The sequence below is a fragment of the Euprymna scolopes genome, chromosome 12 (genome assembly GCF_053919585.1).
Source record: "Euprymna scolopes isolate OS-2025 chromosome 12, ASM5391958v1, whole genome shotgun sequence".
NCBI classification, from domain to species: Eukaryota; Metazoa; Mollusca; class Cephalopoda; order Sepiida; family Sepiolidae; genus Euprymna; species Euprymna scolopes.
The window spans coordinates 155,567,409-155,582,258 of record NC_136493.1 but is presented as its reverse complement, the minus strand read 5'-3'; the positions used below and the strand labels follow the sequence as shown (position 1 = coordinate 155,582,258).

General features: G+C 38.2%; 1 long non-coding RNA gene across 1 annotated transcript in view; it reads right to left on the bottom strand.

Moving 5' to 3' along the window:
* Window positions 1-6,028, bottom strand: part of LOC145291577 (uncharacterized) — a 30,291-nt gene extending 24,263 nt beyond the window's left edge. The window contains exon 1 of the long non-coding RNA XR_013869463.1: window positions 5,637-6,028. This is a non-coding gene — a long non-coding RNA (uncharacterized LOC145291577). The remainder of the gene's footprint in view (window positions 1-5,636) is intronic.
* Window positions 6,029-14,850: the final 8,822 nt, after the last annotated feature.

Sequence of the window (14,850 nt, the reverse complement as noted above, 5' to 3'; positions counted from 1 at the left end):
CTATGGATGCTTCTGTCTGGTCAGACCCTCCACTTGCCATGCAGAATGATCAATCCCCACAGAGAGACCTTTGCCACAAATTTTGCCACTGAAAACTCAGCTGACCTCAAGAACTATGCCATAGAATGTTCTGCCCCGACGTCGCCTCAACCTAAACTCGAGGAAGGTATAACTTGAGGGCCCCTTCAAAAGACTATGGGATAACAACTTTTCAATGCTCCTCTAGACTTTGATGAAAACTTCAGTACCTCGCGGAAAATTACCAACTTTGAACACTTTCTTCTTCTTTCTCTATTTTCAGTTTGAGCAGACGAACCTGTAGCAATCTGGTTTCTTAGAAGCTAACAGACCTAGACTTTCCTGGGCAGCAGAGAATGTGAATTAGTGGAACTCTCCGGTTACTTCCTTTTGTTGTTTGGCATGGAATTGCACCCCTTTGATTTTACATTTTAAAAGTCATCATATTAGTTAATGAACGCTGGCGATTGTAAATACGTATGTAGATTTGTTAGCAGAATAAAGCTTACTTAAGCTATTCTTGTCTTCCTTTTGTTTGTCTGTCCACTCTTTACTCGGTCCTTATTCTTTAATATTCCATAATAGTTTAATTATCATTTAATAATTATTATAAAAAAATTGTAATATTAATATTAATTATTGTAACAGAATATTTTAAAAGTTTTAAAAAGGCATACTTAAGTAAAGCAATTCGATTGACTATTGAAAGTTAACTATTTTACTTTATTTTAAAATTAGAAAAATTCAGTAGATCTCATTAAATCATTAATAAGCAAAAAATCCAAAATGCAACATGCACATGGAGGCCTAGAACAAATTGTTGATCATGTATTAATGCCACAAGAATTTGTATGGTAGAGAAAGAAATCGAATCAGGTGTTTCCTCATATATTATTAGGTATGTGCAAAATGAATGCCGATGCTCAAAATGTATAAACATTTTGAGCCCTCCCTTTACTTTAAAATTCACCAAAAATCAGGAAATTAACCAATTTTAATGAAATTTTCAGTATTTATCAAATAATGGTCACGCAATAAAATAAACTCATTATTTTTATTTAAATGTGTTATTTTGTTTAAACAAAAAATACCTTTACTACAGTTCTGGTTTTCAGTAATAAAAAAAAATGCATGAATTTAGTTTTGCTTTTTTATGAAAATAAAGGATCATAAATTATAACAATTAAAAAAAAATGTTTAATTTTTACAGGATTAGTATGAAAAAAGTCTCTAAAGTCTCTATTAATAAATTCGATATAAGTTGAAGAAAAATTAATTTCTCAAACTACCAATATTATCATTGAATCAAACATTATTTAATATTTTCACGCAAAAAAATTATAATTGCAAAAAATATTTCTACTTATTTTTTAGATTACAGGTTTCACATAATTGTTATATGTAAGAGTCTAATATTTTCCTTGCTTGCATGAATGTGAAACTTTTGGCATAACATATTTTTTATGTAATCTTGAAAAATAAATAAAAAAATGTTTAATTTAAAAAGCAGGCACATAGAAAAATAATTAAATTAAAAAATGGTAAAAATTATAGAAAGAATGTACAGATGCACAGCTTAGGGAAAAAAATAAAACCAGCACCCCCTACCCACGTTTAACTACCTGACGTCATTTTCAGATAACGTTTTGACTTTCTAAGATTTTGGGCTTCTGTATAATCCATGTTTAGAGACTTCCATTTTGTTTAGACACCCCTAACACGAAACTGTGAATAAAATATAAAAAAAACTCGTAAGTTCTCTTTTAAAAGTGGGCTGTTTATTTTCTTTATGGAATATACTTCCAAAATAAAATATTAAAGTTGTTTAAAAAATAATAGAAATCATGCAGCCATATTTTTACGTAATGAAATCAATTGAATTTTACGAGTTAATTTTTTTTAAATTTTTAAACTTTAAAAATTTATCAAAATTTTCCTATGGGTTAAATTTTTACAATATTTTCAGGGTCAATGTGAAATTTTATGCTCTTTCCAATAAACCGAATATATTTTAGACAAACGTTTTTTTTAATTCACCCCACCATTTTGAAATGTCTATTAAAATTTTAATAATTAATTTATGTACCAAAGTTTTAGATATCACAAATTGAAGATAAATAAATAATATATTGTAAATTAAAACAAAAAAAGAAGTGTTTTTTGGAGATGTACCTGTAAAGTCCAAAATGTAAAACCTTTTTTTTTTTTTAAACCATGTTGATTTTTTTTTAATTGGAAACCTATGTTCTGCTTATATTGTCCAGTAAGTAATGGACGATGACAACAATTTTTTTCTATTTCATTCAATGTTTTCGTTTTTTAGATATTTAAAAAAAAAAATTTCACTCAACAAAAAAGAATGAAAATATAATAAATCAAAAATTTATGTATTTCTTTGAGAAAAGAAAAAAAATTCCTTGAGTGCATTTTTTTTTTTAAAGGCAAAATCTTATTAGTAAAATTTGACTATTTTTAAACTATGGGCACACATATTTCTTCATGGACAAAGCTAGATGACTAGCTCGAACGTGTGGTTTTTACTTCCTTCTGTCCATCCATAGTTCAAAATGATAAAAAACTACTTCCGGTTTTCAATAAAAATGTAAAATTCTTGCGTCATGGCACCTTTTTCAAATGGCGTTTAAAAGATTCTTATATTTAAAAAATAAATGGATTTTAAAATATAAATATGGATAAATTCTTAACAATGAAGAATGGAACTACGCATTGATTAGTAATTTTTATAGGTAAGTGATTTTTTGGAATTTATATTGATTTTTTATAATCGACATAAGTTAAATTTTGTTTATTTTCTTCAAATCTTTTTTAAAGGAAACCTATTTAAAAAAAACAAATATTGCATAATTTGCTATTAAACCTGTTATTTTTTTTTTTTAATTTTGGTCTTTGCTCCTTTAATTGAAAAAAAATTAGGATTTGAATTACATTTTTCGGGTTTGTATTACTGTACACATAGATTCGAAAAAGTTGTCAAAAAACAAATATATAACAAATAAATGTTATCAAAGGCAAGATAAGTTACTTTTCTACCAAACTGGATATAATTTTCATGTTTTTATTCAACTTAACATGTTTATTCAGCTCGAAAACCATACAGTGTTTACCGATGTATTGGAAAATTCAAAATGGCGGCCGAGTCTCTCTTTAACATGGTAAGTTTGGAAAAAGGTGTAATAAATAATAAACTAGACAAAATACTGTTAAAAATTCGCTCAATATATTTTACCGTGACATAAGTTGACATATATTCGGTGGTTTTTAATAGTATTTTGTCTAGTTTATTATTTATAACACCTTTTCCTGAACTTACCGTGTTAACGAGAGAATCGGCCGCCATCTTGAATTTTCCAATACATCGGTAAACACTGTATGGTTTTCGAGCTGAATAAACATGTTAAATTGAATAAAAACATGAAAATTATATCCAGTTTGGTAGAAAAGTAACTTATCTTGCCTTTGATAACATTTATTTGTTATATATTTGTTTTTTGACAACTTTTTCGAATCTATGTGTACAGTAATACAAACCCCATTTTTCAAGTAGTTAAAAGCTTGGAAAGATAGGAGGTCGAATTATTCAATATTTTTCACGCATTCGTAAGGTCGGTTTCTGACACACCTATAGATCTACTATCTTGGGACTTTACTTTACCTTTGAAATAGACTCAGTTATCTTTTAAAGGATTTTTACAATGAAGTTATTTAACTTCAAAATTTAGCTGAATTTGTTAGCTCACCGTGAAAACATTTTTTTATAATTGTTTTTGTTTTTTTTTTTTACGTGTACAAATAGTTTTTTCCTTTTGGAAATTAATTTTTCAAATACAATCAAAAAGTAGTCGGAGACCTACAAAAAAAATTATGATAAATCGGCTTTCAAAACTATGTACCCCATCTTTATTCTGCCATTTTTGCCCGTACCTATATATTATTATATATCCGAGAACAATATAATTTTTAATTATTTATTAGTACTCTTGCATAATTTGACCCGAATTCTGTGATTTCCCGTCAAGCCCGGATCGGGCGAGACCGGCAATCATTGGTGTCAGCCGAGCGTTGTTCAAACTTTGAAACGCTAATTCGACTTTAAAAAGTTGTCTTTTTTTGTTTTTTTTAATGTTTTTAGTAATTTTTAATTTATGACTAGTTATTTTTAATGATTTATTTGTTTTGAATTTTTTTTTTTTACTTCAATTTCTGGGAGTTTTATTAGCCAATGAAAAAGCGATATGTAAATGAAAGCAGACGTCATTCGAATTGGAAGAAATTGATTCAACCCAAAAAAGCTGACAAACAATTATATTTTCAGACTCGCCAAACAGAAAAATGACAGGCAAGAAAATAAATCTGTGTATGCTAGAAAAACAAATGCAAACGCCGATGCAGACAATCTCATATTGTCAGGAAAAGAAATTGCTTTCCCAAAGCTCATGGTGCACCAATTGTAAACACAAATGTTTACTAAAAAAAAAAAAAGATTGTGCGTAAAGGATGGCTTCTCCTGGCAGTGTACTAATGGACAATGTAGACAATGGATATCATTGCACAGGATCGTTTTTTGCACGATCCAATTTGGATATTGCAACAATAGTAAAAATTAGTCTATTTATGGGCGTTCGAAATGACAACCCTAAAAAATATTAAAAGAGAATGCGGTGTTATATCCGAACACATGTACACTGATAGGAAGAACTTTCTGAGAGAAATGTGTCAGGAGTATTTCCTGAGGAACCCCCGGCAAATACCGTTAAAGAAAAACAAAAAAAAAATTGTACTTACACCTAACATTTATACGGGTAAACAACCTTTTCTTGAAGATATTTGAATAACTTGCTGTTGATAAATATTTTGCCAAAAAGTAAATAAATACTAAAATAAATTAAATAAGCATATTTGCTTTTTTCAAGGTGTTTTTTTTTGTTTTGTTATTTTTTGATAATTTGCATTTATATATATATATATATATATATATATATATATATATATATATATATATATATATATATATATATATATTGTTTTTTGTTTGTTTTTTTCGGTTTGTTTTGCTTTTTTCCCTTAGTCTGCTGTCACCGATGATTGCCGGTCTCGCCCGATCCGGGCTTGACTGGAAATCACGAGAATTCGGGTCAAATTATGCAAGAGTACCTATATTTGTTTGTTACTGTATTTAATAAAAAGCATTGAATAAAAAATTTCTGTATTTAATAAAAAATAATTTAATAAAAATTTTTCTGATTTCTAATACTGTTTCAATTTAATTTTATTACGTCAATATTGCTTAATTTTAATTTTAAAATTCTTTTACAATAATTACGTCAATTTCAATAGCCAAATTAGATTCTTACAAACGGTGTCGGTGTACCCTCCAAAATATCCCAGTATTTTCTTTATATTTTTGTTTATCTAAACTGCAGGAGGCCCTTCTTTTTTGGTATTATTATACAAACACCGTGACAGCGTTAGGGTTAGGGTTAGGGTTTAGGGTTAGGGTTAGGGTTAGGGTTTAGGGTTAGGGTTAGGGTTAGGGTTAATTCGCTGTCACGGTGTTTGTATAAATTTACCTCTTTTTTTAAGTATTAGAAAAATCTTACCTTTCATTCCGGAAAATTCAATATGAAAATTAAGCCCCCCCCCCCAAAAAAAAACGGCATGATTTCTCTTTCTTTTGTGTTCAAAACAGAAAGTTTAATTGGTTTGTTGGTATTTATTTAGTAAAACGATACAATTTCTGTTTTATGTGTCCAATTCATTCAGCAATAAAATATAGGAAGATATAAAATAATCCAAATTAATGATGAAAAACACGATTTAAACGTAAAATTACCTAAACATAAAATTGACTTCAAAAGAACAATGAATTTAGGTCATCTTCACACGGTGTAATCTTTATTTCGTTCCTCATGTTAATATGTCCGTTCATTATGTAAGCGTGAAAATTGCACAAAAACAACTTTAATAAAAGGATGAACGCACACAAATGCGAAGTCACTGTAACAACAAAAATATATTTGAACCAATAAAGTTAACTAGAACCCTAAACTTAAAAATTGTCACTGTTTATTTAAAGCGTTCGCAATATTTGCATACAGGATAGTTTGCTGGGTGTTTCTACAATATTTAGGACGAAATTTCGGAAAGCGTAAAACTAAATGTCACGTAAAAACAATGATATCTACGTATTCCTCGTATTTTTAAGATGGTTATATCCAAAAATTACGAATATCGATAAGATAGAAAATTATTTATTGAAGAAAATAAAAAATTGAATTTGAAAAAAAAAAAAAAAAAAAACGATCGTAAGACACAGGAGAGTCCAAAAGGGAGGTAATTTTCCGTTTCGATTTCAACAAGATTGCCGCAATTATTCATCTGCTAACCCGATGAAAGTTGTTTTATTTTTTTATTTTTTTTTTTTTTGTTCCGATGAATTCAACTGCATAATTTCGAAGCTACCATTGTAAATTTATTACAATTGACAAAGAAAAAAAAATCAGTAAAAACCATTGTTTTTTATCTGAAAACTCCATTAATCGACTACAAAAATTCATTCTGATAGTGTAGAAGCGTCCAAATGTTTAAAATATGTTGTTTTTTGATAGCACAAGAAGTGTTAAAAAAAAACTTTCATACATTATATGACTAAATTCTGTAATAAAACTTGTGAAAGACATAAATATATTATTTCAAATAGACACCATTCATAGAAATGTAAATAATAAAAATTCTCATTATTTTTTTTGTGATAATAGTGTTAAAACAAATAAACACTTATAGAAATGCAAAAAATGAAAGTTTATTATTTTTTATTGTTTCATGATAGCACACAAAATATTTCAATTAAAATAATTTTTTGAAATAAATTATTTCCATATGTTTTTTTTTATTTTGTTTTATGTGTACAGACTTCTATTCCATATTTAAGTTGTACGGGCCCTTTCTAGTCTCGCACAAAAACATGTGCTCACATCTCAAGCCATTTTTCTTGTCATACACATATGCGCACACATACACACACATAGATATATTCACGTTGTTATGATGTTATGATTTAGATCTCGTTTTGACTTGAGGACGCCGTCATACTGTCTGCCACGTGTCACCGTGACGACCACCACTCAAGTTTCATGATTCCTGACCGCTTTGGGGAGAAATTGACTACGTAGGGATTCACTCTACAATCGCTGCCATGGCACCAAAGTCGAGGCACATGATCATGGTTACCTCCACGAAATTACGGGCAGAACGCTTAGATGCCTTACACACCGTAGCGAAAATAACAACTCAAAAGAAACACAGTTTTCTCGACCTGGGGGCAATTTCTTCATCACTGACCATTGTCTACAACTACGTCCGCCTGCTTGCTATATTTAGTGAAGCCAAGGAAAAGACAGCAGAAGGACCACCAGCCTCGCCATCACTACAACGCTACGGCTGTCGCGACCAATACTACTACTACTACAAACGGAGGCTTCGTCGCGCCTTGTAAACAACAACAACTATCGCCATCAACACAGCATTATAACCAGCACTGCTGCTACTACTACTACAACGAAGGCTTCGTCGCGCCTTATTTACAACAACTATCGCCATCAACACAGCATTATAACCAGCACTGCTGCTACTACTACTACAACGAAGGCTTCGTCGCGCCTTGTAAACAACAACAACTATCGCCATTAACACAGCATTATAACCAGCACTGCTGCTACTACTACTACAAACAGAGGCATCGTCGCGCCTTATAAACAACAACAACTATCGCCATTAACACAGCATTATAACCAGCACCGCTGCTACTACTACTACAACGAAGGGATTGTCGCGCTTTATAACAACAACAGCAACAACAACAACATCTTCACCCCAACGACAGCTCGTTATTATTCTGTGTTATTTATTCGAAAATAAATTGTTAAGTTCGTCCAATTTTTAATCCTGTGTTGTCTATTCTTTTTGCTTGTCACCATACGCTTCGTAACATAACAACTGGTGTCAGAAGCGTGCGACAGGTAGAATGGACTACTCAGGGTGCACCCGTAACGAACTTCTCAGTTTTATCAGAGACCAGAAATCGGCACTCCTTCAGCTAAAATCGAGTACATCACGACCAGACGAGGCCCTTATCACCGAAATAAAAGCGGACCTAGAGATTATGCTCTCCACCCTCAAATCGACCACCTTAACTGACACGCCTAAAGCCGATAACAACAACTACAATCTGATGATCAGATTACAGGCCATACACGATTCAGTAAAGGATATAAAAAAGTTCAACCCCGGGAACGATGTTAACCGCTTCATCACGGATGTACACAAAACATACATGATACACGTCAAGCCGGAAATCAGTACACACCCTAGTATCGAAAAAGAGTTTGTCAGAATCTGCAAACAGCTTCTGAACGAAGGGATATTCCAGCAAATGACGGACTCCCAACACGACACATCTACCTTCGAGCAACTCAAAGCATACCTCATAACGACCCACGGCAGCCAAATGACGAACTTCCAGCACCTCAGCCGGGCTTGGGATTTGCAGCGTCGAGATGGGGAGAGATTGACAGATTTCGCCGGCCGACTGGAAAACACGATTAGAGAGGCTGCAGTACACATAAAGGCAAAATTTAAGTCGGACCACTCACAGGAAATACCTGCAGATACTGTCTTCTCTCTCATGGGTGCAATGCTAATGAGCGAGAAGGTGAAAGCCTGGACACCGAGCTTATACCCACACATCGTCAAAACAATGGATAAGCATTATACGGCGGGTGGGATAGCTAGTGATGCACAGCGGTACATCGACTGTGGTGTCAAAACGGACGATGAAATTAATGATAGTCCCATCGCGTACTACGCAAACAGGCCACAACGATCTGATCAAAGGACCAGGCGAACTAAACACAATGTGAACAGGCAAACACTCCGCCCACAGGCAAGGAAAGATACCACAACACCGCGCAACACCAAACCCACTGGCACTCGCAGCCATTTTCAGACGTGCAGGGACGATGAACAAAATCAGGATGCTGAGATCAGCCAAAACTACATGAAAGGCTATGCATGCTTCCAGGGACGCAACTGTCGGTACCGGCACCCACCTCGTGCCCAGGCATATATCGCAACAGACGACAAGGATATGCCACCGGAAGATACTCTCCCCACTACCATGGCCGAGGATTTTCAATACGGACCGGGCGAGATGTGATGGCTCACCCCGTGGTCCAACCGACTCACCATCACGTATTTAACTTTCATCAACACTTGGCGCAGAAGTCACCTTTCGTCAACGCACATTTCATGATCGAGGGAGCTACGTTCTCGGACATATCTATGTTGGACTCAGGCTGCTCCACTTGCATTATGCCAGTATCTCGAATACCCGAAGAGATCAGACGTCGAATAACGCCATCCAACGTGCATGTGAGAGGCATAAACGGCAGCATCCATATCCTTGGCGAACTTAATTGTGGCATCGCCATCGGCAACAACGATTCACCCAGGTTCGACGGGATCAACATGCTGATAACATCCGCTATATCTCCAATCCTGATCGGCCAAAGCATCCTTGGTCACAGCACATTAGACTCCTACACAATCGACCACCAAAAATCAACGATCGAATTCAGACGCATACTCGCGTCCGCTCCGATAACTCACGCGGCAGCAATACTACCAGCTCTTACACAGAAGATACCAGCTGATGATACCACATTTGGAGCCCACACTATCGATCATCCCACTAGACTCACACAGCCCAGCCTCAAGACACTAAATGAAAAACTACACTGGCTACAGAGTAATGTGGGTGTGGCATTGCCCAACCATCCAAACCGCGACGAACTGGAGGCCACAGCAGACTTAATCATCCGCTTCGCCGACATCATGGGTACTGAAAAGGGAGAAAAGGGTACCTTCATCAGACCAGTTCGAATACCAACCAATGGCCAATCCCGATGTCAGAAGCAACACCCAATCGCCCAGGCTCTCGAGGCTGATGTCGATGCTGAAATCATGCACATGGCCGCCAGAGAGATCATCGAACCATGCAAGGACCCCAAGGGTTTTAATAGCCCTGTATTTGCCGTTCGCAAGAAGAACGGGGCAATCCGGGTAGTTGCCAACTTCAAAGCAACACTCAACAAGGTCCTAGTCGATCTCGACCCCTACCTCATACCTACGATTGACCACCTGTTCCACAGAATCGGCGAAGGAAATAAATATTTTGCATCCCTTGATCTTCGCAGTGGCTATTGGCAGATCGCTATCGACGAGCGTGATTGACACAAAACTGCATTCACATGGAAGGGCAAATGCTACCAATACACACGAATCGCCTTTGGTCTCACATCTGCCGGACAAATTTTCTCCCGCTGCATAGCTGAAGCCTTGGCCACTGTTACATCTTGCACCAACATATCCTCGTACATTGACGACAACCTAGTCCACGCCAAAACATTTGAAGGATACATACTGGCACTGGAGCAACTATTCACCGCCCTACGTAAATTTGGACTAAAATTGAATCCGGATAAATGTACCTTCCTCGCGAACGAAGCAAAATTCCTCGGTCGCATCGTAAATAGCAAGGGTTTCAAGGCCGACCCCGAATACGTCCGCGCCATCATGGAAATGAAGCCTCCAACAACAAAAAAGGAACTGCAAGGCCTCATAGGTCGTTTAGTGTGGATACGGCAATTCCTGGAGACACGGGTACAGGAACAAATCAGGTCGGACACATTTTCCAGCATCATGGCCCCCATCCATGAACTGAATAGGGCTGGTAAACCATTTGCATGGACTGAGCAGGCGGACAAGGCCTTTAATAAGATAAAGAAACGACTGTCCTCGCCTCCTGTCATTTCATTCCCTGACTTTGATCAACTCTTCACGCTCACCACTGATGCGAGTGCCACGCATGTGGGGCCATCCTAATGCAAGAAGATGACAGGGGAAAGAAGAAGATCGTAGCAGTCGCTTCACACATATTTAACACCACGGAAGAAAACTGGTCCACAACTGAACGCGAGGCATACACAATAAAGTGGGCCATAGCAAAATTCGACTACTTCCTACACAGCCGCCCCTTCATCATCTTCACCGATCACAGATCACTAACCTATCTGGATCAGCGGGTATTCAACAATGCCAAAATCAGCAGATGGCAGGAAGAGGTCGCATGCTATAAATTCGTCCTGGAATTTGTGGAGGGTGAATCCAATGTCTGGGCCGACATGCTCAGCAGAAGTCATGGCCAAAGAAAAAATAACACACCAGCTGACGCCGACCCTGCAGGCAAAACATTCAGAATCCAGGGTTCGGACCTACACATTTACATCCCATCTTGGTGTATGGACGAAATTTATGGATCAATGCTCATCCCCGAAACACACACACCTCAGAACACCTGCCACCACAAGAATATTGTGGATGCGTTCTTTGCCTATCACTCTACATCGTCCATCCCCACAAAATACAATTGCGACCATATCAATATCGCTGCTGAACAATGCACAGACAACACACTGTCGAGAATCATCAAAACCCTCCAGACGAATAACTCCAGCAAAAACTGTAACATCGACCCCGATGACCATACTCAACAAATACATCCACCAGTTCTACCTGGAGCCCGGCACATCTGTCTTGATGATTAGGGACAACAATCATTCCCCAAAACTGGTCGTACCATACAAACTCCGTCCCAAGTACCTGCATCAGGCACATGACTGCGTCAATCATTCAGGTATCGCCCGCATGCGCGAGCATCTATCCGGCTACTGGTGGGAATGCAAGGACCATGACATTAAGACGTATGTCAACTCCTGCAAAACATGTGCCAAGTGGAAGGGTAACTATGGCAAACGCAAGGACTGGCCCACCGGACACTGCAAACGTGGAGAAAGACCGTTCGAAATCATCTACATTGATTTCGTCACGATGCCAATTTCAAAGGGGAAACGCTACATCCTAACCATGCTGGACAGTTTCAATAGACACCTTACGGCTGTGCCGTGTTCCAGAGATCGTGCGATCGATGCTGCCCGTGGAATTTACAGTTTCTTCCTTCAACACCGGGAAATACCACGCATTGTTTCATCTGATCGCGGAACCCACTTCATGGGGGAGGTATACAGGATCTTTTGCCAACTCACATCAATCACGCAGGAATTACATTTGTGCCTGGCGACCACAAAGCTCAGGCAACATTGAACGACAGCACCGCATGATGAAAAACGCCATATACATGCTGTGCGACGATAGAGACTGTGAGTGGACCGACGTCCTTGAATCCGTCATCTCATCAATGAATGCTACCATCAACAGTGCCACTGGAGCGTCACCACACTATATAATCACTGGTCGGCAGCCCAACATTGGTTTACCAAGATTACCCGACAACAGTATCACAAACCACAGCCCCACGGCTTACGGCATGCAGGTCAATGCCCTGTTAAGACAAGTTCATCGACATGTCGCGCTGGCCAACAATGAAGCTGACCACACCCAAAACCCAAATTTAGACAAGGGCATGAATAAGGAACCAATACAAGTCGGTGACAGGGTACTAATCCACCGGCCTCAATCAGCTATTGTTCATGCATCTCACCTACCCTGGATCGGTACCTTCGAAGTTGCTAAGACCAACAGCATGGTGATCCAGATAAAAAATGATGACGGCGAGAGTGAATAGGTTCACCGGGCACATGTCCGCCGATTAATACCACGACCAAAACATTTGTCCCCCAATCTACCTCCTCTACCCTACCCAACTCGTCAATCTACCGAAGAGACAACGCCTCCACCCAAGGCAGGGGCACACAGAGCGTTGCAGGAACCCATATACATAGAAACCCCTCAACTACCGTCGGGATACGGATCAGACCTGATTCGGAATCGGTCAACACGAGGCCAGCTTCCTAAACGATTTAAGGATTTCATCATGGGTTGATTCCATTCACACATGCAACTATGACCGCACTGGACAATTCAAGTCAAAATGAGATCTGGGGGAGCTGTTATGATGTTATGATTTAGATCTCGTTTTGACTTGAGGACGCCGTCATACTGTCTGCCACGTGTCACCGTGACGACCACCACTCAAGTTTCATGATTCCTGACCGCTTTGGGGAGAAATTGACTACGTAGGGATTCACTCTGCGATCGCTGCCATGGCACCAAAGTCGAGGCACATGATCATGGTTACCTCCACGAAATTACGGGCAGAACGCTTAGATGCCTTACACACCGTAGCGAAAATAACAACTCAAAAGAAACACAGTTTTCTCGACCTGGGGGCAATTTCTTCATCACTGACCATTGTCTACAACTACGTCCGCCTGCTTGCTATATTTAGCGAAGCCAAGGAAAAGACAGCAGAAGGACCACCAGCCTCGCCATCACTACAACGCTACGGCTGTCGCGACCAATACTACTACTACTACAAACAGAGGCTTCGTCGCGCCTTGTAAACAACAACAACTATCGCCATCAACACAGCATTATAACCAGCACTGCTGCTACTACTACTACAACGAAGGCTTCGTCGCGCCTTATAAACAACAACAACTATTGCCATTAACACAGCATTATAACCAGCACTGCTGCTACTACTACTACAAACGGAGGCTTCGTCGCGCCTTGTAAACAACAACAACTATCGCCATTGACACAGCATTATAACCAGCACTGCTGCTACTACTACTACAAACGGAGGCTTCGTCGCACCTTGTAAACAACAACAACTATCGCCATTGACACAGCATTATAACCAGCACTGCTGCTACTACTACTACAAACAGAGGCATCGTCGCGCCTTATAAACAACAACAACTATCGCCATTAACACAGCATTATAACCAGCACCGCTGCTACTACTACTACAACGAAGGGATCGTCGTGCTTTATAACAACAACAGCAACAACAACAACAATCTGCCATCTTCACCCCAACGACAGCTCGTTATTATTCTGTGTTATTTATTCGAAAATAAATTGTTAAGTTCGTCCAATTTTTAATCCTGTGTTGTCTATTCTTTTTGCTTGTCACCATACGCTTCATAACATAACAACGTTCACGTACATACACCCACATTCCCGTGCATATACACACACACACTAATGTGTGCACACGTACGCACACATGGGCAACGTCACTTCCCCTTTGAAGGAAATCCACACATGCGTAAAAGACCACCGGAAACAACCATAAAAGCAAGAGACCTGAGCTGTTTCCTCCTTTTCAACTCAACTCCCGAGCTGAGTGGTTGACGGACCATCCGCTCCCTTTTGGGGTGCGTGTGCCCGCGTGCCTCACGTCACCTGCTACTATCTGTGGGGCAAGAGTCAACAGACAGTATGTGCACTTTATACGCTTTCTATCTCCATGGCCTGGATTGACTTTCTCACTCTCTCTCTCTACAACAATAGACTTTCCCTCTCACCAGCTAACAGCGAGAGACACATGCCAAACTGAATTGACTTTGTCTCTCTCTCTCTCTCTCTACAACAATAGACTTTCCCTCTCACCAGCTAACAGCAAGAGACACATGCCAAACTTGATTGACTTTCTCACTCTCTCTCTCTGCAACAACAGACTTTCCTTCTCACCAGTTAACAGCGAGAGACGCACGCCAAACTAAACACGTGCTGTACCCTTTCATTTCATTTGTTTCTTCATGAAATAAATTCTTGTTCATTTATTTAATTTAACACGTTGTTCATTCAAGAACCTTGATTCCAGTAAAGCAATTGGCCCTGACTGCATCCCAATTATAGTGTTAAAAAAGCTTCAGCCAGAACTTGCTC